Raw genomic sequence first — 17,017 nt, 5'->3', positions numbered from 1 at the left:
ATCTAGAACTCAATCTGGCTACTGTTGTAAGAGATAATAAAAATGTTTCTACAAATACATTAACAATGAAACCAGAGCCAAGGAGAACTTCCAATCTTTATTGGATGCCAGGTGGAGGCATGGAGTAGGGGAATGAGGAGTGGTGCAGAACATTGTCACCATGGATGAGGAAAAGGCTGAGGTACTAAATGCCTTCTTTGCCTAAGACTTTAATAGTCAGACCAGTCATCCCCAGGGTATTCAGCCCCCTGAGCTGAAGGCAGGGACAGAAAGCAGAAAAAAAAGAAAAACATAATCCAGAAGGAAGCATCTTACAACCTGCTGCTCCACCTGGACATTCACAAGACTATGGGGCCCAGTTGGATTCACCCAAGAGTACTGAGGGAACTGGCAGAGAAACTCACCAAGCCATCATTTATCAGCAGTCTTGGTTAACAGGGGAGGTCCCAGACGACTGGAGGCTTGCCAATGTGACACCCATCTACAAGAAAGGCCAGAAGGAGGATCCGAGGAACTACAGGCCTGTTAGTCTGACCTCAGTACCACAGCATCCTCCTAGAGAAGCTGGCGGGTCATGGCTTGGATGTGTGTACTGTTCCCTGGGTAAAAAACTCGCTGGATGGCCGAACCCCGAGAGTTGTAGTGAATGGAGTTAAATCCATTGGCGACCAGTCATGAGTGGTGTTCCCCAGGGCAAGATTAAATTTATAGAAGAAGAGCTAGCAAAAAAGTTGTAGAACTTGCTATGATACTATGATTCTGGGAATCTCAGATATTTCCACAAATCTGCCATTCCAATGTCTAGAGAATGTAACAGTTTTATTTTAAATTTACATTTTATTACATCTGCTGTTCAACCATATCTCTTAGACATCTTGATAAACAGTTTGTGAATAATCCATAAATTTACCTCTGAGAGTCACAAGAATGAGGTAAAATTGTAGCATATTTTTTTAGTAGATACTGATGTGACCTTTAAATCTAACATAATGATTTGATTACTCAGTTGAAAGTGAAGAAAGAATTTATAATTTTATGTTAAAAATGTTCCACCTACTTCAGTCTATCACATATTTAAATTCTTTTTGACCTCCCATCATTTACATTATGCAATTGTCACAGAATTTCATTAATGATACTATGGTTGAATCAGCTAAAATTTTCTGCCTGACATTAATGATATTAACGTTATAGATAGGTCTTTTAGAAAAAGTAGATACATTTTATTATACATATCATATATTACACATGACTTCTACACATTTTATTTTCCATTGGTTATTACCAGTGTAAATGCTAGCTCTCTAGCATTATCACTGTAATGGGCTATATTTTTGTACCTGCGCTTCACAGAGTTTCAAAAACTTGAAGTACCATTGTTCTTGTGAAGTATTTAGAAAGATTTTTAGACTTTGGTTGGTTAGTTGAGTTTTTTCCCCTCCCATTCCTGGTCTTCCTCATCTTTTCCACAAAGAAATGTAATCCCACCCCTTCAAGACAGCTGCAAAATCTGCTGCTACATTTCTAGAATGCGGTGATCAAATGTTCTTATTTATTGGTCTCATCAGGTTTTTCAATGTTGTAAATAAAATCTGCTCTACAACCTCAGGTTTGCATACAGTGTCTGAGAAACTGCTGGCTAATGAAGTCCCCTTTTGCAGTACTGTCCATACTTCCAGGTTTTCTGAGTTCATTGTTGTTCATTGCAGCTACCACCCAAACTGCACATTCCCCTCCCTCTGTCCTTCTTAAGTAATTTGCATAGTTCTCTTCCATATTTCTAGTGCATCAGCTACACTTAAGGTCAAGCAGAGGGTGGTGTTTCTTCAATATTAATATTTTATATTTCATGGTGATTTATATGTAAAGAATTCAGTCTAAATTTTGGCCAGGTTATATTATTGAGACCAATACTAACAGTAGATTCACTTACTGCAAACTTCAGTTTAATGCTTAGACATACTGCATCTGTTTACTGCCTATGCCTATCTAGATTTTTGCCCTCTCTCCCTCCTCCATGAACACAACTGAAATATGTGTTTGTCCCCTTCAAGCCCATGTATAGAGTTATCCTATTTTTTATGTTAGGAATACCGAGATATGAAACACAAGTTATTTTCATAAGGTCACATGGGAGATTAAAGAAGAAATAATTTCCAATTTCCTCAAGAAGTTTGTGAGCTTTCAGGACCTCACTTTTTGCTCAAGGGTCTATACTCAATCTGAACTATGTATACATGGATGGCAGAGTAGCCACTGCTGGCAGAGATGTATCTGCTTAATTTTAAGCTTTAAATTCATAATTTGTCCTTTAGTAGGCAAAAATAGTAGGATTACAGAGGAAATCCAATAAAAGGTCTGTAATTGCATGTGTCTACTGCATGTCTACAATGACAGCTGATAAAATAGGGGCAGTGTGTAAGTTGTTTTTATTGTCTTTGGGAACATTAGAATTTTTTTATTACACTTTTAAAAATAGTTTTATTCAAACAATTTATTCAACTACAAAATCATTCAGCTATGAGAATAGATTTTTTTATATATATATATTGGACCATTTATTTTTCCTTACTTCAAGAAAATAAGGATTGCAAAAAAACTCAAAACCACATAGCTACGTGAAAATGGATACGGGTATATTACATGGTTTTGTAAAATATATGTACTTATCTATGTATCTTAGGTCACCTTACAAATACTGACCTATTTTAAAGCACAAATTTGAGTCAATTTTCTAGAATAAATAACAGGAAAAAATGCAGTTTGGAATGAATAATAAGACGTCTTAAAGGAGCAATGTAGGAGTGGGGAAAAGAGATAACTGGGAGTTGGTTCAACTGACTGGCAAAGTTTGTTCTTTCCGTTCCTAAATTCAGAGTTTAACTGTATCATAAATTACCTAAGCCATTAGGTGACACTGAGGGAGTGGAGTTTTTTGGTACTTGCCAAGGAGAATCAATAACCTGTGTCAGGTATGAAGGGGAAAACACATTGTTCTTGAGGATTTTTTGTTTCACAGAAGAATTCCTGTTTTTCTGAACGAAAAGTATCTTTCATATCCTATAACAGTTCATAAATATTTAAAAAAAAAATTAAAAAGGATTTCTGGTCACTGTTGATCCCTTGAACTTCTTTGTGAGTTTAAATGGTTAGTCTCTCCAGGTGTGAAATCCATTTTTGGGAACAGAAGAAATTTTATGTTGCTTGAGAGGAGGAAAACAGAGAGAGGGAAAGAGTAGAAGTTCTTCCTTCAATTATAGAAAGTGTGATAGATTTAGAAATTTCTCAGATATCTGAGAAATTTCATGTCTGAAGGAACAGTTGATACCAGTTTAATTTAATCTAGACAAAAGATAGAAGAGCAACATGAAAATAATTTCCAGTTATGTAAAAGAGGAAGCAAAGGAAAGCAAATATTTGGGGTTTTGGTGTTTGAGGTTTTTTTTGGTTGGTTGGTTGGTTGGGCTTTTTTTATTTTTTCTGCTGTGGGTAAGACAAGACAAGAAATTATGTGTTAAATATAGATAATGTTTGTTATTAGGTATACTGGTTTCGGCTGGGATAGAGTTAATTTTCTTCATAGTAGCTTGTCTGGTGATCTGTTTTACATTTGTGACCAAAATGGTGTTGAAAACACAACACACCCATATTTTATTGTTAAACAGTGCTTGCACAGCGTCAAGGGCTTTTCTGTTTTTCACACTGTCCCGCCAATGAGTAGGTTGAGGGTGTGCAAGGAGTTGGGAGGGGACAAAGCCAGGACAGATGACCCCAACTGACCAATGGGATATTCCATACCAGATGATGTCATGCTCAGCCATAAAAGCTACAGGGAAGAGGAAGGAAGGGGGGATCTTTGGAGTTATGGCATTGTCTTCCCAAGTCACGGTTATGTATGATGAAATCCTGTTTTCCTGGAAATGGCTAAACATCTGCCTGCCAATGGCAAGCAGTGAATGAATACCTTATTTTACTTGCTTGTGGATGCAGCTTTTGCTTTACCTATTAAACTGTCTTTATCTTTCTCACTCTTACCCTTCCAATTCTTTCCGCCATCCCATTGCAGGAGAGGGAGTAGCTCTTTGGGACTTAGCTGCCTACTGGAGTTAAACCACAACATTAGAAGATTTTTCTAACAAAGATAATTGAGCAGTAAAGTACATTACTAAAGAGGTTGTATACTTTTTGACATTATACTTTTAAAGAGAAGTTTTAAAGGTTCAGGAGGATTCACAAGCGTATAGTGAGTCCAAACCATTTTGGGCTATATTGCGTCTCAAGGTCTTCTGTCTTCTCTTCCATGACTCTATGATCACAGCTGATTGGCACAATCATCCAAACAGCAGTTTATAAGGCAGTACAAATTCTATCAAATGCAAATAGTGTTTGGCAACCTCAACTTCTTGGCAAATTCATAAAGGTTTTCTAAATTTTCTAGACATGAGATGGGAAGATATTTTAATCCATATTTGGCTTCCATGAAATCCTGATGTTCAGATTTGAAGCTGATGAATTAAGAACTTGCAACCTCCTCCCCTTTTTTGACAACAGATGGAAAATTTCAAAACACATTTTAGTCCAGAAATTATGCAGTTTTTATGAGGAATCTTGTTATAGATTATTGCCTTTAGGAACTGCCAGCTGCAATTGAGCCATATCAGGAAAATATCTAGGAATTTATATCTGAATTGAACCTCAAATCATATAAAGAAGTTTACCCATGATAATACAACCTCAAAAAGAGAATTAAACCCCCCTATCTTTCTGCAGTGGGAAGAACTGGCCACAGATGTTTTGCAGATATAGAAGAGTCTATCAAATTTTGAACTAAGCAAGATGGTGCATTTTCTGAAAAGCTACTGCGGGCAAAAATCCATAAATAAAATAAAAATGTGCCACTAATGATTCACTTGCATTTTTACTAAATCAAGGGTTTGTGTATCTTTGACAAATGACTCCATGACATTGTATGGTCCCAGGTTTAATACAATTAAGCTTAACTTCTATTTCATAGTTGATACACTAAGTAACTCCCATTTCTGATCACTTGCTTTAGGAAATATTTTTTTCATGGGATATCACAATTGCACTAAAATTTCCACTTTGGGAAATTATTTTGCCCTTTTTAAATTGCTTTAAAATGCAAGTTATTCATTTTTGTGTGACATTAGAAACTCAGAAAAGCTCATACCTACTCTAAATATTTGAACCTAATACAGATTAATTAATGTGATTTTCTAATACCAACACAGGTTGTTTTAAGATGCCATAGCAGCTGAACCATAGCCATCTTATAACTGTAGGTTTTGAATCTGGGAAACACTTAGGAGGAAACTGATGTCCCAGCTGAGTACTCTAATGGCTGTTACTGACTCAGTTACAGTGATTCAAGTTCCAGGTGTAGCTTGGTCAAAGCAAGGTCAAGAAGTACTTCATGGGCTGCATTATGTGCCGTATACATACTTTACAAACTCAAAACTATATTCTTATGTTCCAGGTGACATACAGCATAGTTAAAGGTTATAAACAAATTGCTATAGATAAAAGCCAAGGAGCACTGAGCAGTAAAAGTACAAATTAGGTGGATTTAGGTGCATATATCCAACAGAAAAATCAAGAAAAACCTTCCAAAAATGGTAATCAGCACTCAGGATGCATAAGCATTTACATGAAAACTCATCTAAACATTGAAATTTTGCTACTGTGCATGCCCTGAAGTCTCACTGGGCTGAGTTGAGGATCAGATGCTGAGCCCAAGTTAATCAGCATTATATTGAGGCAAGATACATAAGCTTGAGATAATGTAGTTCTATGGCTCCCTGGCATAGTTACTTCAGATCTGGCCATCTCTGGTCTGACTGTGATTATCTGCTATGTCAGAATAGTAGGCAGATAATCAGACTGAGCCACAGAGGGGTGTCAGCATGCATCTGTCTCATTCATTCTAGTTCAGCTATATATTAGTGTATTGCATGACTTACTCTTTAGCTCTATTTTTCCTTTCTCTTTTCTGTTTTAGACTTTAGTGAATGTGTTCTCCTTAGCCATCTGAATGTTTCAGTTGCAATTGTTATTGCCTTCAGGAGTCGGCAAGCAGAGACAGGCTTATTTGGAGGAAAGGATGGCAGAAGTATAACAGTGATCTGTGTAGCCACAGTAGCCCTGATATGAACAGCACTGAAATAATCCCCACTGGAGTCATAGGACAGGAGGCATCACCTTGGGAAATGGATCCCCATGTTACAGTGCTTCAGACTGCTATGGAACTCCTGTCCTTCCTGACACAGACCCAGCAAGTGCAGGGCCACAGGGTTTGCAACCGTAGTCTTGAGATCAGCCCTGTCCCCTCATTCCCTCTGGCCAGCTGCTGTTTCCTACACCCAGCAGGCAGTACTAGCACCACTCAGTGCCTGTCGTCAGTATGTGGTCAACATATGTGCTCAGCACAGCCCTATACATTCCCTGAGGAATCAGAGATTCTCTAGTGTAATGCTACATGTATGAGAAATGCCAGCAGCCTGTCAGCAAAATGGGGGTTTATCAGTTCCTCCATAAATCCTTGCTTGCTGTGAAGCCCTTTTGACCCATTTTTGTCCTCTGCAGTGGCTCTGGGCTGACAGCTCCCCTTTTTAAGGAATATTAGACATTTTTAAGGAATATTAGACATGGATTTCCAGATTTTCCACAGACATTCTTGTTTCCCAAACAGTTGCTTAACGTCTGTGCTGCTGGCCTTGTTATCTTTTCTACGTCTCTGTTCACTTCACAGCTATACAGTACCAGAGCCAGCAAACACACAGCTGTGAGCAGGGAAGGGCAAGACTCTGTTTTGCACTTGGAAATCTGTTCCTGCAATTGCTGTAGCTGCAATTCCAATTTTGTTAGAAACTAAACCTTTAGAAAGGCACATCATAACCAAGAAAGCCAGCATGAATCCAGACTTAATAACATTTCTAAACCCATACCCTCTGTGAGCCACCTTTCTCAACTCACTCATGAAAACAGTCTAATTAACTCCAGTGTGCCTTAGATAGCTGAACAGAAGACAAGGCTGAGAAAATGATGATCTACACTTTCCTCTTTCCCCTTTCCCCTTTTGACAGTGAAAGGCATTGTTGATACATAGTTCCTTTCATATTCACATTTCGCTTTTCCAAATAAAATTGTAGTATATCTTCAGGAAGAGCAACATACCAAACAGAGAAAAAAGATTCCCCCATCCCCATCCTTCACACCAAGTCTGAGGGAAAGGAAGGGGACATTTTGTCTTCCTCTGGCGTATATCTAATGACACATATTATGTTTTATATTAGAGCTACTGGAGTTATTTACAATCTCTTGGATTGTAGTTGCTGTATCTTGCTTTGGGGTTTGATTGGTCACCAAATTTTGATCATTGTTCCCTACAGCTTCCTGAGGAGGGGAAGTGGAGGGGGAGGTGCTGAGCTCTTCTCCCTGGTATCCAGTGATAGGACCTGTGGGAATGGTTTCAAGCTGTGCCAGGGGAGATTTGGACTGGCCATGAGGAAGCATTTGTTTACTGAGAGGGTCATCAAACACTGGAACGGGCTTCTTAGAGAGGTGCTCACTGCCCCAAGATTGTCAGTGTTTAAGAGGCATTAGGACAATGACCTTAATAACATGCTTTAACTTCTGGTTAGCACTGAATTGGTCAGGCAGTTGGACTAGATAATTGTTGTAAGCACCTTCCAACTGAACTGTGCTATGCTATTCTAAGTTTATTTTATTCTAGTTTAGCTTAATTTAATCCTGCTAAGTTACAATTTATAATTTTTACCAGTAGTTTGTGAACTGTTCCATAAAATGGTGTTTTCTCTAAATGTCATGACAATCCCAAGTAAATCAAGGCAAGTTGTTACCTGAAACCACTATATATTATCCTACATTCATCTTGTAGTGTCAGAGTGAAAGCATTGTAAAATGCAATAATAAGAAAATGCCTCAATATTTTGTTCATGTGTTCATGAAGGATACTTGTATTTCAAGGCAGCAGTTAATCCAGAGACAGTATTAGTCAGTGAATAAATGAATGAATCACAAAATTTCTGAACACTATAACTCTCTTAATTTCTATCTTAATGTACTCACAAGTGACACTGGAATAGTTTTGACATTGAAATGCATTGCTTAGTTTAAAAACATGTACACTCTGCAAATCATTAGTGAGTTGGGAGGCAAAGAAACTCTGAATTCGTTTTGGCTTCTTGTAATTTTTTGAGCAAAGGATAGTAATTTAATTAGGAGTTACAGAATTATTGGGCAGATATTTGACACTTGTAAATTTCTGCAGATTATGGAACTGTGATAATACTCTCAACACAAACTGTTCTCCAGTTCACTTTAAGAAACAGGTGACAACAGTATTAGTTTTTAGTAGAGCTGAGCAGGAGATATTTTCTCTCTCTCTGTGAATAGATTTTAAAAACTTTTCTGTTGTCCACTGGGAGGAAACAAAGATTTCAGAAGCATTCTGTGAAAAACCATTCCAAGAAATCTTTCTTAGAATAGCTCAATATCTAGAGGACCTGTTAGATTTATGGGAAAGGAAGGGCTCTATTCTGCATTATAACTATTCTTTGCTTATTTATGCAAATGAAATAGAACTAAGATGAGAGCTTTTGAAAATGGAACTAGATTAGTGAATCATTTGAAAACTTACATGGCATTTGTGAAACTCTTACCCAGTCCATTTTCTTCAAATGTTTTTTCTCTATACCAAATAAGAACCTAGATACATGGCAGCCCCAAAATCAGTCTGGTTTTGATCTGAAATTTTATCCTGCTCCTAGGAAACACTTAAAAATTGTTTTCTCTCCATCAGAATTTTCCAATTAAAAAGGTTGCCAGCAATTTTCAATAGGTCTTGTTTTCCACAGAGGATGTATATATCAACTCACTTCTAAAATACAGATGTAAAAGTTTGCAAATCTGATGTTGACAATCTGTCCAAATTCTTTGCTTCAGCAATCAGTGCCATACATTCTAAATGGATACTGTTCTGTTTTTCTGTGCTCCTGTTCTAGATGAGGTAATCCTACTGAATTAATTTCTAAGAAAGACGAACCCTAATCTTTCCTGATTTCTGATAACCCTTAATGCCCAAAATCAGAGATCAGTATTCAAGTTTTCTAAATAATTCAAATATTTTATACTATTCTTAAACTTCAGATAACCTTTAGAAATCATTATGGTTGGAGTCCTGTAATTCAAGGACTTGATATCTGTTTGGGTCTTTGCTCTTTGAACAAGATAGCCTGGAGGAGACTGTGAACTTATCTTCGTTAGTATACAGAAAGTACAGACACAAGGATAGTTTCTCAGCAGCTTACCACTTAACATATTCTTCTTAGGTCTTCTTACTGTCAGACAGCTACTTTTTGGCTCTTCTTAATCCCATCTTCTTCACACACAATAATACAGAATTTACAAATATTTAACTCAAGGTTTATTAATATACTAAACAATAGAAACTCCATAATACCTTTAAGCCCAGGATGGACCCATTAATATAGATGTAAGGCTTGGGTGTTTCCAGTTAACTTTTAAAGAATTATGAAATACATTATTTTCTCACAAAGATATAGGCATATACTCATGTTCCTCACAGATTCATAAAGACATGAAGACATAAAAATCTTTCTAAAACTCAGAGGTAGAGAACAAGTTCTGAGCCTTCTCAGATTATTTCTTGTCCTTACACTGACAGTTGTTACTGGATTGGAATACATATTTAAACTGAGTATGATCACTCAGATAGCAGAGTGGCATAGCTGAACATCAGAGCCTTTTAATTCTCCTTTCTCCTAATGAATTGTCCAGGATAGAAAGAGGCATTTATCTTTAGAGACTTTTGCACTTTAAGTGAGAGTTTCTTTTCTTTATGGTCCTGGACTTTATAGATATCACTGTGCATATATTTCACTATATAGAGATTTTAGATCTGAATTCCTTGAAATGCAAACAGATTAAACCTTACGATGTTTAGAGATATAGCGCCTAAAAATTAGAGATCCAACTCCCAAAATGAAACACATAATGTTGGCTTAGATACCCAGATGTTCCTGTAGACATAATACTAAGATTTGTTCCCATATTTGGAAGCCACAACACCAGTGTACTGAGTGGGAGGGACATCTGAGTCAGGCAAAAGCTAGCTGAAACTCCACTGTGGCCTTAGAGGACTATCTCAGTTGGTGTTACTGTGAAATAAGGATTTTAGATTCTAATCCTATGTTCCACAAATTATTCAGGGTCCTAAATTTAGAAGAATTTAATAAGTTAGGTTGACAAAAAAAAAAAGAAAATCAGGAAAAACTAACTTATCAAGCTCAGATACTTCAGACAATCTAGTATCTAAACCAACAACAAATCATCTCTAGCATCTGAAGTGCTTTTAGTGTGTGATTAGTAATTTACACCTCAGCTGAGTAAATACTAAGACAGGGTTTACTTATCCAGAGTTTGGACACACCAGTCTTTCAATCCTCATTTATAATGATCTGGTTTTAGCAACGGAGTGGAAAACAGAAACTGTTTGTTCCATAATTTAGTAGTTTGGGAATATGTCTTGGATTTGAGAAATGGTTTAGGTTTGTGAATCAAACTCTTACATTGAAGTGGCTTACAGTTTGCTTCAACAACTACATTGGCAAGTGCTCTTTAGTATGGGATGGCAAACATCCTTGAGAGATAGATCCTAGAAAGTTTTTTCTGTTATAGCAAGGATTAGAGCTAGAAAGTTTTTGCCTGAAATCTTAGTTGCCAATTTACCCAAGACAGCTTAGCAGGGCTGGGGGTACATGGGAGGGGAGCAACAATGAAGCAGTATTAAAAAGAATGGCTGAAGCTTCCTTTCTAAATGCCTGGACAGCTAACTAGGAACACAGAAAAGAAAAAAAAAAAACCACAACATAAAACCAAACAAAAACTTGACTCTTGACTGCAAATTACCATATCATAAATATAGATCACACTGTGTCCAAAAATATGCTACAGAAACTGTGTGAGAAACCTGATTTTATATACAGCAAGGGATTTATTCTTAGTACCTTTTCAGATAACTAACAGGTTACCCACACATCCATTCTCTTTGACATAGTCCTTTAAATCACTGGGGTTAATTCCATTGCTGAGGTTTGAAAATTTGGAAAGTAATTGAGAGGCTCTGTTCCAGACAAAAGTAAAAGAAATAGATCAGTCACTTGCATACAAAAATCTGTTTTCACACCTACACTGGAATATGTTTATTTATTTTTTTTCAATATGGGAGTGAGTATGAAATAATTTTTCCTATGAGGGTCTTTCTTTTGCTTAGTGGGAAATAGATGAGGGGAGTCTTGCAGGGTCTCAGAAATGTAACTAAAAGAATCATGATGCCTTTAATTTTGAGTGTGGACAGCTATTCATTTTTAAGTTACAGACTCCACCCTCCAAGGTGGGAGAACATTTGGTGAAAGTTCTAAAATAAATTTTTTCAGCTCTTTTTGTTATTTTTTCCTGCATAATTTGCCAGACTCAGACTTTTAATGTGAAAGTTTTCATTTATAGATATAGGTAACATAGTTTTAGTAAAATTGAAGTTGTAGAAGTGCTGCTATTACACATACTTTTCTCCCAGGAACAAAAATGACAAACCTCCTGCACACAGGAGCAGATTATTTTTTTTTTCCAAATAATTTCATACCCTTGCAAACCCAGCCCAATTTACATGTGTATTTTTGCTGTAGTTTTGAGAGAATAATTTTATAATAATCCCTGAAATACACTACATGTAAGCCATTTTATTCATAATAAAAGGATTAATTTTAAAGGGGCAGTGTCCTGACTCCTCTCTACTCATAACTCATTGATGCTCCAGCTCATGCTCCTCTCTGGAATTCAGCAACAGTAGAGACACAAATGTAATGAGGTAGTCTCTTGAGGAAAGGATTTCCTCAGGACTACAAGGCACTCCAGTTACAGGTATTTTCCCCAAAGTACATTGCTTAAAGAGAATGATTCTATGCATAGCTCCAAGGCATTTACAAGGATAATGAGACAAGTTATTAATTTCCTAAGGCAAACTAAGGTCTGTGGACTGCCAGTGAACGATGGATCACTTGTGTGAGACACCAGGAAAGGTGTCTCATCACAGGATGGCAGCTTTCTTCCTTGTTTCCAGCTGCTATATTGCAGTAAACACCACTAGAAATACATGAAATACTTCCCTAATATTACTTTCCCTTGTACACAATTGCTGCTGTTGCCACAGGGATCATAAGGGTTCTGAATTGAGAGAAATGGTCCAACATGGTTATAGAGTTCTGGAGGTTACTGAGACAATCTCTCCATTAGCAGAATTGTTAATAACAATACCAAAAAGCAGCTAAAGCAGCTTGTTAGTTTATGCACAAAAACATAGCTAAAAATACAGGCATAGAAACAGCTTTCCATGTTTATAATCCATTAATAGAGGAAACTAATTTAAGTGACAAGAGGTGTCATCTTCCTGCTATTACTTGGCGTGCACTGGAATGCAGAATTGGAAATCCCTTGAGAAGGAGTGCTTTCCAGTTTTGAAACAATGTAGAAAGACAGATAATCAATTGATCATTGTTTGGAGAATTTTTTTATGTATTCAATTTCTGGGACAAATTCTGCAGCATGTTTATGAAGGTGATTTGGCTATGGTGACTTCTAGATTGAGCTGGTGCTTTCAATGCTGCCCATATTGGAGAGAGCACAAAGAACTTCAGTTTCTTCAGTACGTTCATAACACTTACAGCTTTGCATGAAGATAATGATAAGGATTATAATTTAACCTCATGCTTCACCTAGCCACTAGGAGTGGAACAGTCTGTTTTCCATAGTGAACAACCGGAGACATTTATTCCCTTCACATCTCCCAGAGTATCAATGATTGACTGTATTTGAAGACAGACAAGACCTGCTGGGAAATATTCTGATACCTTCTTCCTTTGATGCTCATCTGGGGGGCTTTTCTAAGAGGTTCACAGGCAAGAGATTACCTAGACTGGGAGGTGGAGGGAGTGTAGGTCCAAGTCAATTTGGCAGGGGTCTTGATATTCTTGACTTACTTAGCAAGCATTTTTAACTTCCTAGGAAGGATGTTCTGATTGGCTTATCTGGTCATGCATTCCTCAGCTAATTAAAGAGTTTAACTTAAATGAAATAATTGCAATTAATCAAACAAGAGTTCATTACATGTGTAACTGGGATTTACAGTAATGTTAAGCAAACAGCAAAAAGAAAATCCACAATTTTAAAGGCAACTTTTCTTTTAAGAACATTTGAATATAAATTCCACATGTGTTTATGCATGCAGCCGTGTGTAGCATATTTTTAGGACTTTTGACTTAGCAAATTGTAAAGAAACAACAGTTCCTTATTCTAAATGAATACTCTACTAACTTTATTTTATATGCACAAACAAGAAGACAATGACCAAGATTTTGAACTTAGTGTAATGAAGTGCAATAATGAGAAAAGCTGAAAGCTTTAAATACAATATTTAAATATACAAATTAATATAAAAATACTTGAAAATTTCAAGACCTGTACTTTAATCACTTTCATCAAAATAACATTGTAAATATATGTTAAGCCACTTGAAAATTAATTTATCTTCCAGGGAAAAATGAACAAAATCAAAATAAACAACCAAAATGACCCAGAAAATACATTTTCTTCCTCAATAGTATTCTGGGGGTTTTTTAGGAAAATGTACGGGTAATATTTTTCTCTCTAATTCTGTTCTCAATGAAAGCAAAAATGTTATTTATACAACTTTTTTGCTAATTTTTCTATAAATTTAATCTTACTGGTAATGCTATAAATGATTTTCAAACAGCTCTAGGAAAAAAGGGCTTTTACGTTTTTGCAAAACTTCAGCTTGCACAGGTTTTATTCAGCATTCAGTTTTTACTCAGCATGTCTCTGAATATCTTAATCTCATACAGACACTAGTCTTAGTACCTAACAAGAGTAGAATCATAGAATCATTAAAGTTGGAAAATACCTCTAGGTTCATCAAGTCCAGCCGTCAACCCAACAATACCATGCTTCCTCAACTAGGCCACGTCTACCCTTCTTCCAGGGATGGCGACTCCACCACCTCTCTGCACAGCCTGTCCCAATATATGACCACTCTTTCACTACAGAATTTTTTCCTACTATCCAATCTAAACCTCCCCTGATGCAACCTGAGGCTGTTTCCTCTCATTCTATCACTAGTTGCTTGGGGGAAGAGACCAACACCCGCCTCACTACAACCTCCTTTCAGGTGGTTGTAGAGAGTGGGAAGGTCTCCCCTCAGCCTCCTCTTCTCCAGGCTAAACAGTTCCCTCAGCTGCTCCAGTTCCCTCAGCTGCTCCTCATAAGACTTGTTCTCCAGACCCTTCACCAGATTCATTGCCCCTGTCTGGATATGCTCCAGGAACTCAATATCATCCTTGTAGTGAGGGGCCCAAAACTGAATACAGTATCCCAGGTGCGGCCTCACCAGTGACGAGTACAGGGGCACGATCACCTCCCTACTCCTGCTGGCCACACTGTTCCTGATACAAGCCATGATGCTGTTGGCCTTCTTGGCCACCTGGGCACACTGCTGCCTCACGTTCACCCAGCTGTCAAACAATACCCCCAGCTCCTTTTCTGATGGGCAGCTTTCCAGCCACTCTTCCCCAAGCCTGTAGCCTTGTGTGGGGTTGTTGTGACCCAAGGGCAGGAGTCAGCACCTGGCCTTGTTAAACCTCATACAATTGGCCTCGTCCCATCGATCCAGCCTGTCCAGATTCCTCTGCAGAGCCTTCCTATCCTCTAGCAGATCAATACTCCCACCCAACTTCATGTCATCTGCAAACTTACTGAAGAAGCACTCAACCCTGTCATCCAGGTCATTGATAAAGATATTAAAGAAGACTGGCCCCAAAACTGAGCCCTGGGGAACACCACACACCACTCATGACTGGTCACTAATTGGATTTATCTCCATTCACCATAACTCTCTGGGCTTGGCCATCCAGCCAGTTTTTTACACAGAGAGAAGTACACCTGTCCAAGCCACAACCCACCAGCTTCTCTAGGAGGATGCTGTGGGAGACAGTGTCAAAGGCTTTGCTAAAGTCCAGGTAGACAACAGCCTCAGCCTTCCCTTGATCGACTAGGCGGGTCACCTGGTCATAGAAGGAGTTTAGGTTGGTCAGGTAGGACCTGTCTTTCATGAAGCCATGCTGGCTGGTCCTGATCCCCTGATTGTCCTCTACTTGCCTAATGAGCTCATTCAAGATGTATCGCTCTATAATCTTCCCCGGTACCAAGGTCAGGCTGACAGGCCTGTAGTTCCTCGGATCTTCCTTCCATCCCTTCTTGTAGATGGGTTTCACTTTGGCAAGCTTCCAGTCGTCATGCTTGAGTACTTCATAGATGTTCTTATCAGCTCTTAGGGAAAGACTGCATGATTTAAAACATATGCTTTAACTCTATAATGTATTTAATGCTAAATCGCTTGCTTACTTTAAATATAACTTACAGAAAGTTAAATGAGTGTAGTTTTAACATAGTAAAAATATTTTTATCTAATAATGGAACATGAAAAAGCTACATTTAGTTTTGCTAATGTTTTCTCATTAATGTTTGAAAATACACCTTTTGTTCTCCAGTCACTTGTAAGAATTTCCAAAACAGTAACTTTGCAGTAACTGTTATGGGTTAAGTTCTAGGGCTGTGTAAACCTTCCAGGATCGTTCACACCAGTAAATGAAATAATTGTATGCTTTTCTTTATTCATAGGCACCTCTCAGCAAGGTGTCTACATGAGATTACCTAGCACTGTGTTCAGTCACATCTTGAAAACTCTCACAGTAGAGAATTTCTTACTTCTGTCTAGATGAAACCTCTCCCAATGCAAATTGTAGCCATTGACCTTTGTCTTCTCCATGTTGCTCCTTATGAAGAGAGAGCCTGCATCCTCTTTGGAGCTGCCCTTTAAGAACCAGATTACTGTGATGAGGTCCCCCCTGACCCTTCTCCAGGGAAAAAAGACCTAACTTCTTCAGTCTTTCCACACAGGGCAGGTTCTCCAGCCTTTTGACCATCTTCATGGCCCTCCTTTGGACCCTCTCCAGTCTGTTCATGTCTGTCTTTAATTGTGGGGACAAGAACTGGGCGCAGTACTCCAGGTGTGGCCTGGTTAGCACTGAGTGGGCTGATGATATCACTACATCTGCTAGTAATGCCCCTGCAGATGCAGCTTGGGATCTGATTTGTCTTTGTTGCTGCAGCTGCAGCACTGCACTGTTGACCCATGTTCAGCTTGTTGTCCACCAGGACCCCCATGTCACTTTCAGCAAGGCTGCTTCCCAGCATTGGGAGAGGTTTCATCTTGACAGAAGAAAGACACTTTCTACAGTGAGAACAATCATTCACTGGAACAACCTCTCCAGGGACACAGTGGAGTCTCCATTGCTGGAAGATTTCAAGATGTGATTGAACACAGTGCTAGGTAATCTCATCTAGCCTCCTTTTCTCCCCAAAAATTGAATCAGATGATCTTTTGAGGTCCCTTCCAACCTGGGCTGTTCTATGATTCTATGAAACAAACAAACAAACCAACCAAAAAATCCCTAGCTGTTCTGAAATTTCTCTCACTTTAAAAACATTTTGCAGTCTAAAATATTTTGATGTCAAACCTGGGCAAGGGTCTTTCTTGTTGCCAGATTGTCTCTATATTAAAGAGTAGCATGATGGTTCTTTAAGGCAAGGCAAGGAGTTTTGGGGAAACAGGTTTTGCTGTTGCCACACAGTCACTAAAGCTCTTAAACTACTTAGGATGGGATGGAAATTGAAATTTTATTGAAGCTGATGTATTTTACAGAGACATAACCATTTCAATAAGAACTGTAAACAGGATGAGTTCTTAGAAACGTGTCAATACCATAGTATTTCTCAAGAGAGTACAAACAAGAATCCAAAGGCAACAGAGACAGACCAAAAGAAA

The sequence above is a fragment of the Phalacrocorax aristotelis genome, chromosome 3 (assembly GCF_949628215.1).
Source record: "Phalacrocorax aristotelis chromosome 3, bGulAri2.1, whole genome shotgun sequence".
In the NCBI taxonomy this organism is placed as follows: Eukaryota; Metazoa; Chordata; class Aves; order Suliformes; family Phalacrocoracidae; genus Phalacrocorax; species Phalacrocorax aristotelis.
This window is presented reverse-complemented; position numbering follows the sequence as displayed.